The following is a 7835-nucleotide window of genomic DNA, read 5'->3' on the forward strand; positions in this document are numbered from 1 at the left end:
CTGTCTCAAAAAACATAGAACCCATTTACATGGTTATTTAGACTTTGAGGTCTGTGCAATTTTATTATCTGTGATCAAGTCATTTGTGTGATGGAAAACAGTTTGTCTTTGACAGCTTTCTGATTCTCGTTGAAAATGGAACTAGGATGTTGAATATCAAGGGTTTCTTTCTTCACCGTTTAAAGGAAATAAATTGCAAAAGGGAACGCATCTTTCTTTGATATTCAACTTCTACATTTTGTGAAAATACCGAGTGCATTTAAATAAATGATAGGTATTCAAATTTTTTTCTTGTTAAGAAGAAAATTGAGGATTAAGCAACAATTATTTAAATCGTGTTCTGAGAGACATGTGTCCTCGTTTGTTATTTTTTGTACCTGTCCATGTATTCATAAATATAGACCTTATTTGAAATAACAAGACCCTCTAGGCTCTGTAGTGAGTATTTTCACCAAAAGCAAAGTACATTACTATCTCTGCTAAGTGAAAATTGCCTGAGCACATGTCCAAAGGTGGCAATGCAAATGGTTGCTTTATGTGATGACAGTAGGATATGTCCTGGAGGAATGTTTCCATCACCTTAGAGGAATTATGCTGAGCTACCTACAATACTCACTGAGTTTCTTTTTCACGCAGATACATTGTTTTTTTTTAGTGTGCATTATTTGTTGAGGACAATAGGAACATCACACCTTCCTTTCTGTACATTAATCTTCTCCCTTTTCTGACAGATAGGGTTTTAGGTATTCCTGAGATAAAACTCAAGGTGATTTTGGACAAACCGCGTGGGTTTAAGCCCTCTCATCAGAAAGGCATTGTGAGATTTGTATTATTTATGCAGTACCCCAAGGTAACACCAATAAAGTGCTTTACAAGGAACAGAACTCATCTGACAGTAATGAAATCATGTTCTTCCAGAACAAACAATTTTAGACCCTAGAGGTAATAGGGACAGGAAAGAGTACAGTACAAGCAATACTCTTTTGTATGCTCTGGGGAAAAGCAGCGCGTAGCATACAGTTATTAGAGTGAGCAAGCTTCGTAAAGGAAGTGGATGTGCTGGGTTTCTTTGCAGCAGGAATAGGACCTGTGTTGATGTGCACGAGTTGGGAGCTCTGCGAGGGAGGATGACGTAGGGGGTTGGCCTGAAATTATGAGTGCCTGAATCTGATAGCTAAAGATGCCAGAGGAGCTGACAGGGCCAGAAGAAGGAGTTGGTGGGGGGGTGTGCGGGCTGGGGGCTGCTGGAAGGATGAGAAAGAGTTGTAAGCAGGTGCAGCGTCGTGGGGAGGCTGAAAGGTGACGAGAAGCCAAAGCAGAGTGGGAGAAACAGAGTCTGAACAGCAGGAAAGGAAAATGGACTTGGCAGTCACAGTTGGCAGAGACTGGAGTAGGGAACTGATGAGAAAGAGGCCAATGAGAAGGAGTTTGTGTAAATCAAGGCAGGATGTGATGAGTGTCTTGGCAGCAGAGAGAAATAAAAAAGAACAGATTTTTGGGAAAAAAGATTTTAAGTCAAGCTAGATATGAGGATATACAGAAAAAGAGAACATGAACACAGAAGCCAAGTTTCATCTCTTTCTATCGTTACCTTCCCTCTCACCTACTCCATGTTAATTAGCCCCCATTTTATCATAATCTCTTTTGACCTTCAGTAAAACCGCTTTCCATCTACCTCCCTGTCATCCCCTTTCTAAGGGCTTAATCTCTTAGTCTTCCTCATGGATGTCTCTAATTATATATCTCCAATCTGAACAGATCCCCAGAGCTTTAATTTTGTATTCCTGCTGTTGGATATTTCCTCATGAATGCACTGCTATTATCTTCAGAAACTGAAGTTTTCTTTAGATGCATATTTTTTTAAAGTACCTCCTCTGTGATATCACTATCTTACAGTCACCCAGCCTCAAAATCTCACCTCTGCGTATCCAAATAGTCTCCATGGCCAGCAAATGTTTTCCCTTTTCATCCAAGTTCACACCTACTTTTCCCTAACCCTCCTAGGTGAGTATCTCTCCCAGCTGCCTCTGGCCATTTGGTGCCCCCTAAAACAGGTTTTCTATTAAAACATTGGTCCCTTTTCCTACGTGGAGAATTTTACTTTAGTTATTCTAGTGCTTTCACAATCTGGCCCCAAACCCAACTTGAACTTTGTCTTTTATTCCTCCTGTATGTGTATCTTTAGCTTTAACAAGATCAACCCATCAAATCCTTCTCAAGCATGTCATGTGCTACATCTACATCTTTGTTCTTATTTTTCTTCTTCAGGTGGAAATTCTCATTTTCTTTCTTCATCCATCATTCATTTTCACTTCTCTTTAAATCTTAATCACCCTTCAAGCCATTCCATCGTGAAGCTTCCCTTTGACACTGTGAAGGTTAAGCCCCCATAATAAAGAGACCAAAGCATTTAACAACTCAAATAAGAAGTTTATTTTCCTCTCCTCTGTAATAATATAGAGGCAGGCAGGCAGTCTGGGATGGCTAGGTCACTCGTGTCTATGAGATGATTCAGAGATCACCTGTCTCGTGGCTCTACTCATTCACATGGTGAGAGTTTCAAAAAGGGCAAAAGGCACAGTTCCAGATTACAGTAAAAGCAAAAGAGAAAGCTGAGGATAAAACAGCTTCCTTTGAAGGGTGTGACTTGGAAGCTGCACACACCATTTACTACTCACATCTCATTGGGCGCCCTTAGTCACATGACCATGCTTAGTTGCAAGGGAGGCTAGGAGTCTGATCCCAGCTAAAATTCAGAATCGTATTTCCCTTTCTTTTCTTTTCTTTTCTTTTTTTCTTTTTCTTAATTGGGGTATAGTTGTTTTACAATGTTGTGTTAGTTTCTACTGTACAGTGAAATGGAGTTCCCTGTGCTATAGAACAGTTTCTCATTAGTTATATATTTTATACATATTAGTGTGTATATGTCAATCCCAATCTCCCAATTCATCCCACCCCTGCCTCTCCCCACTTGGTGTCCATACATTTGTTCTCTACATCTTTGTCTCTATTTCTGCCTTGCAATCAGGTTCATCTATACCATTTTTCTAGAATCCATTTATATGCATTAATATACAATATTTGTTTTTCTCTTTCTGACTCACTTCACTCTGTATGAAAGTTTCTAGGTCCATCCACAAGTCTACAAATGACCCCATTTTGTTCCTTTTTATGGCTGAGTAGTATTCAATTGTATATACGTACCACATCTTCTTTATCTGTTTGTCTGTTGATGGGCATTGAGGTTGCTTCCTTGACCTGGCTATCGTAAATAGTGCTGCAATGAACATTGGGGTGCCAGTGTCTTTTTGAATTATGGTTTTCTCTGGGTATATATACCCAGCAGTGGGATTGCTGGGTCAGGTGGAGAACAGTATGGAGGTTCTGTAAAAAATTAAAAATAGAACTACCGTATGACCCAGAACATATTTCTAAAGGAAGAAGGCGAAATGGAAGGTGGGAGGTGCAGAGAGTGCTGCGGGGAGGGGAGGAGGAATTAGCATCCTGTGCTACAACAACCAACCCACAAGGAGATTTACTGCCTCTAATTGTCTGTAGTGATCTGTTTACATTGAATTTATGCTCTTTTCTTTATTTCTTCTTTTTCATTTTTCTTAGCACTCCACCTAAAATATAAGCTCCTTGTGGACTCCAACTGCATGATAAAGTCTTTGCATCTGTGTACCTAACACAGTACTTGGTATACAGCAGGTGTGTAAAAATGATCATTTTCGCAAATTACGGTGATGATGATGCGTTTCGGATCTGAACATGATTGGAATTTGTGGTGCAAGCTGAGAGAAGAATCGATTCTGAATGCTACATTAAGACTTTTTGGTAGGGAGAGCATTACGAATTCCAAGAGAGCTGAAGATTGGGGATGCTGCTGCTCTATAGAGCTGAATATTTTCATATAATGAGGCTGAAAATGGGAAATGGTCTTACTCAAAGTTCTTTGTGTGCTTCTCAATTTCCCTGTGTTCACAGGGAAGGTTTTCCTCCATGCTTAGCAAGTGCACACATAATGCATTATTTTGGCTGTCACGTCCAAGGGCTGCGTTGGGTGGTCTGTTTAATGGCTACCTCACAAAGTAGAGGTAGCTCCTTCCCTCTTTTCTACCCAACCAGTGGGGAGACCCAGGGCAAGACTCGGGATGGGGAGGGGTCCAGTAGGACTTTTAGATCCTCATAAACTTTGCAGTCTTGTCAATTGTGTGACATGCATAATAGAAGTCTTCCGAGGTATGCAAATGTAGCTCTCCTTATCCCCCCATTATACTAGAATGCTGCCCTTAATTTCTGCTTTTATAGAAACTCTGGAGTTATTATGCTCAGATAAGCAAGGTATTAGAGCTTTCTCAGATGCAATGGATGGGGGGATAACGGGACGACAAAGATCTGATTGTATAGCATGTCTTTTTGCACATATTCAAATTTTACCTAAAAGTGCATGATTCAGCTAATATCCTTCCTAACATATGAGTATATTGCTAGTCAACAGGCCTGAGGAGTTTACATCCAGACTCATGATCTCAATGAATCCTTAAAACATCTGGGTGAGGTGGTTATCAGTCTCCTTTTAAACATCAGAAAGCTAAGGCTTAGAAGAGGTTGAAGAACTTACCCAATACTATGTGGGTATTAAGGGATAGATTTTTTAACTCTGGTTTTGCTGACCTCAAGCCCAGATCCTTTCCTACATACAACCAGTTTGTGAGTATGCTACATTAAAGATGGCAATAAGATAAGCAGACATTCTGAATGTGAATAGGGACAATATTTCAAACGAGGAAGGCAGGGACATCTCTGGTGGCACAGTGGTTAAGAATCTTCTTGCTAATGCAGGGGACATGGTTTCGATCCCTGGTCCGGGAAGATCCCACATGCCATGGAACAACTAAGCCCGTGTGACACAACTACTGAGCCCATGCGCCACAACTACTGAAGCCTGAGAGCCTAGAGCCCATGCTCAGCAACAAGAGAAGCCACAGCAATGAGAAGCCGCAACAAAGAGTAGCCCCCGCTCACTGCAACTAGAGAAAGCCCATGTGCAGCAACAAAGACTCAACGCGGCCAATAAAAAAATAAACAAATAATAAATCAAAAAAAAAATGAGGAGGGCAAAATTTAATAGGCAAACCCATGGAAACCAACGAGATCATGCAGCAAACTGTACTCTGAAGTTAGAAACTGGGTGAGACCTCACAGAAGCCATGCTGTAGTATTTTAATGCAAATAAAGTAAAAACTAAGGCTAAATGTTGTGACTCCAGACACTAAACTGCTAGAGACAGATTTCAGACCGATACATTGACTTTGTCAGCTATCAGAAAAGCTAAAATGAGCAGTGCAAGGTGGCCATGGGAGCAGGGCGAGGGCAGGAGGATTTCAGAAAAAAAGAGGACAGGGCTTACATGGGAATAGGCAGGAGGCTGTCATCTTGTTGGTAAGGGACTAGGTCAAGGACTTGCAAAATCCTACAGAGAAAAGATGGGGTGTGTGTGAAAGGAGTCACCTAAATAGAAAGAAGTGACCTTCTCAACAAGGAGAATGGAACCTAGGCACATGAGAAAAGGACTACAGATGGCCAGGAAGCCGCTGACGTTAATTATAAGCACTGCCACGCAGAATGAAATTGGCGAAACCGAATTCCAAGCTCACTTTATAAAGAAGTAAAAGAAACATGAGGTACAGAGATAATCACTTAATAATTTAAAAGCTTCTGGCAAATGAAGGGGTCAGAGGAAGCTGGCTAACAAAAAGAGTTTTTGAGGTAAGAATTTTAAACATGGGATCATGGCTTCAAGCGGTGCTAATTTCACCGAAGAGACACAACTGGATCCCAGTTCTTCTGCAGTGTGGGTGGAAGCACATGGAGACTTCCGTTGTGCTATTAGGAATGGTTGAAAGTGTACTTCAGTTTTTTTTCACTATGAAAAACAAAGTGCCTTTATGTTATTAAATTGTTTATTAACCTATTGATATAATTCCATAATAATGTCAGAAACCTGACATTATTCTGGTCCAAAGGATCTCCCACAAAGATTTTTCTTTCCAGAGAAGAGAATATTGGGAAAAATACAACCATCAACATTTTTTAATTTTTAGAAAATTTGATAGGATCAAATTTTGTCTTCACAATGGAGATGATAACCTTTACAGCAATATTGACAATGTATTGCCTAGGCCTCATTTTACAGAATGCTGTACCTGAGACTGGACCCTTCATATGCTTTGACAGGATGGGGGATAACAGTCTGAAACTTCTACTAGAAGCAGAGATATGAGTTCAATTTTAAGGGGAAATTGTCCTTTGTTTTTGTATTAGGAAAACATCTATTTTAGCTAATGGTTAAGCCAAGGTGAGCAAAAAAAAAAAAAGTTTCTTTTAAGTCAGAGGGCTGAGTTCCGTATCTCAATGAAAATTCTGTCCCCTCATGAGAGGAATTCTATTCCAGCAGATGCTGCTCTGAGCCTGGGAGTGAGAGGAAGCCGCTGAGGGCTTGGATTGGGTGAGAAAGGAGAGTCAGGTTGGCACTGGCACCTGAAGAGAGGTCATGACCTAAGGAGAGAGACACTGATAAAGGCACCTAGAGGGGTGTAATCTAGGGACCTTGAGCGTAATCTAGTTTTATATCAATTTTTAAGTTTTCTGTACTTTAATTCCCTTTTGAGAGTCCTAAACCAGAAAAAAAATTGGATTAAACCTGATTGTCTGGTCGAAGCCATGCTTTGGAGAATTGAGGGGTAGATCTGTGATAAGGTACAGCCAGGATAGGTGCGTAAAACTTGTGAGCACTCCTTGTAGGTTCTAGAAATAACCAGTGAGGGAAGCCTTGTAGAGGGCTGGCCTCCTGCAGCTGAGTGGGTTGGCAGGGGAGCCACAGGTGCCTTGAAGGAAATGCCATCATGGACATGCAGAGGGACAGGAGGCAGCTGAAGTAAACATTTGACCAAAAAAAAAACAAAAAGCCAAAAACGTTTCCTCTCTGTAAAAATTTAACATATAAATATCAATTCTAGGCATCCATTAAATGAAGGTTAATAATTATTTGTTCCCATTGATTGCCTCACCCCATGTCCTGAGACAGCTCATTTCCCATTCTTTTTCTTTATTCTGCTCTGTTCAAACCAAACGGCTTATTCAGGCATTGGCTGGAATCAATCATCTCCTTCTCCACAGCCGAGGGCACCTTCTCCTGAAAATGATGGGTTTCCCTGAGGTCAAAACAGACACTAGCAAGGCTGAGATCTTCCAAGTTATGATGAAGATCTCCCCCTTCATCATAACCCCTAAGCCATTATAACCCCTTCTCTCTCCTTTGCCATTTTCTCAACGTTCCAGAGAGCAATTCAACACGATCAACCAGGGAAAGCAGTGTGAGAAAATGGGCATTCAGAGATGATAACCCAGGGCAGATGGTGTGGGAAAGTGTTGCAATTTTAAGACTGCAATTTAAGACTAATCCATCACTTTGTAGTCATGACCTTTTATGAGAACCTGGATAAACTTTTATAAAAGATAAAACTTCCTCGGTGAGTTAATTCTTGGGAAATTTTACTGGCCAAATGGCATCGTCCATGCAATTTTCTAGTTCAAGGGCAATTCAAAAAAGGAAAATCTTCTGAAAGAATTGTCAGCCAAAAACATCACCGTATTTTGCCCTGATCTTCCAGTTCCTCAGCCCATTACCGAAAGGCACCAGCAGAGGAGGGCTGTCTGATGCTACCGAGGTCAGGAGCTTCTTTCTTTGTGAACATCTGTGGCTGATATCATCACGGATGGGTTCCTCACTGTGCTTTGGAGAAATTTATTTCCTAACTTTTACCCACCAG

The sequence above is a fragment of the Hippopotamus amphibius genome, chromosome 6, assembly GCF_030028045.1.
Source record: "Hippopotamus amphibius kiboko isolate mHipAmp2 chromosome 6, mHipAmp2.hap2, whole genome shotgun sequence".
NCBI classification, from domain to species: Eukaryota; Metazoa; Chordata; class Mammalia; order Artiodactyla; family Hippopotamidae; genus Hippopotamus; species Hippopotamus amphibius.